Source organism: Tribolium madens, unplaced genomic scaffold (assembly GCF_015345945.1).
Source record: "Tribolium madens isolate multiple individuals breed KSU strain unplaced genomic scaffold, Tmad_KSU_1.1 Scaffold_3;HRSCAF=73;Tcas5.2_LG2, whole genome shotgun sequence".
NCBI classification, from domain to species: Eukaryota; Metazoa; Arthropoda; class Insecta; order Coleoptera; family Tenebrionidae; genus Tribolium; species Tribolium madens.
The window spans coordinates 14,467,388-14,469,170 of NW_025401006.1; the positions used below are offsets into that span (position 1 = coordinate 14,467,388).

Below are 1,783 nucleotides of genomic sequence, written 5' to 3' on the forward strand. Positions count from 1 at the left end.
CTTCTTCCACAAATTTAATTGCAACAAGTTAGTACTTGTTGTTTATTTTAATGTAAAAGAAAATACAAAAATTTTCTTTTTTTTTGCTTTTGTCAAAAATACAATTTCTCTTTCCATTTCTTCATTTCTGAATTTGTTTGTGTTTCTATTTTCTATGTTTACATCATCGTAAATAAGTTGAGTTACATGCAAAACTTTTTCTACAACTGCAGTAAACAAGCACTATGATAGTTTAAAAAAAACTTTTTGTCTTGGGTTTTGAGCTTGGAAATGGTAATTAATTTTCAAAATATTATTTCAGTTCCATTTTATTTAGCTGCTGTAAAATATGGATAGTCCATTGGCCACGTAGTCCTTATCGTCGTCCACCACGCTCACTTTTCCGAATCATTTCCTGTTCTATGATTCTTTTTCTAAAACTAGCTACAAAACTTGTTACTTTTGTGTTCAAAACTAATTTAGTTGAGAGTATTTTAATAAAGCTTGCTCGTGAGGTTACAAGTTTGTTAGAAAAGACTGAAACTCTTATTATCTTGTTTCGCGGGTTGCATAATCATCATCGAAATTGGTTTTTGTGTTGAATGGTAACGGCTTTTTATGTCTTGTGTTATCTTTTCAAACCTAATTAAAAATAAAGCAAAAAACTTGCAATTTATTCTTGACAGTCTTAAAATGCACCCTACTGCACTATTTACGATCTTGCAGGAAATTGTTTTCCAGACGTTTATCTCACTTTTTGTGAAAATGGTTAGGAAAAGTGGAAAATTGTAGTTTTTTAATCCGCAAATTGTGCGGAAGTGCTATAAAGTGTCACAAAAGAAGTTTCCAGTTGAAAAAGCTACACCTAGAATTAAGGAAAGCATCAATAGAAATCTGGATAGAAGCCAACCAGAATGGGTCAATCCTTTATTGACTAATAACTGGCAACCTCGTAAAAATATCGCTTTCTTTTGAAGATTTATAGCTTTTTGTTAAGCTCGATCTCAATAAACATATGGTAATGTTCGAATAAGATCGATCAATCGGTGTAAAACTCTGGGGATTTGTAGGTTCAAATCCTTTTTTAACAAAGATGTGTGGCAGTTTGACATTTCATTTTTTAGCTCATCCTCTTGTAAAATCGAACTCGTTTATACTCAATTTGAGAGGAATTTCGACTTAAAATAAAAAGTTTTTTTGGTTAATTTCAATTCAGTGAAAGTGTTGATTTTTTATTCTTTAATTTTGTACCATATGGCAAAATTTTTCGCATGTATTTAGTTTCTCTGTGAAAAATTGGATTTTTTTTTAATTTTTCAATGTTTTGTTTTATTTCAATAAAACTACCTAAGTTTTGTGAGTTTTTTTTACATATTTTCTGGGTAAAACACGCTCTGAATTTATAAAAACAGGCAAAATAATACATTTAATAAATTTAGAGCGTTTTTCAGAGAGAAAATTACTGAAATCGTTAGTTTTTGCTAGTAAAAGTTATATAGTGTGAAGAATTTTTACTAAAAGTGTTACAAAATTAAAAAAAAAAAACAGACAAAAAATTTGTTCCAAAATGTTACTATTTTTGCGTATTTCGATAAATTTTGCGCATTTTCACTGAGAATAATTTCAAAATCATTGACAAAATAATGTAACAATATTGCAAAAGTAGATTGCATTTATGTTTATTCTGTAAGAATTAGATTTTTTTTAAATAAAAAAATCAGAATGTAAGAAAATTACAAAACTAAGTCAAAAATGCATTATTTTTTGTAAATTTAAGTGTTTTTCATAAATAATTTAAAAAATT

The 1,783-nt window shown here is 27.9% G+C and overlaps 1 protein-coding gene across 3 annotated transcripts in view; it reads right to left on the reverse strand.

The window, feature by feature from the left end:
* The window catches only part of LOC123007794, a 124,309-nt gene that overhangs the window by 53,085 nt on the left and 69,441 nt on the right, over positions 1-1,783 (reverse strand). The window lies entirely within an intron of this gene.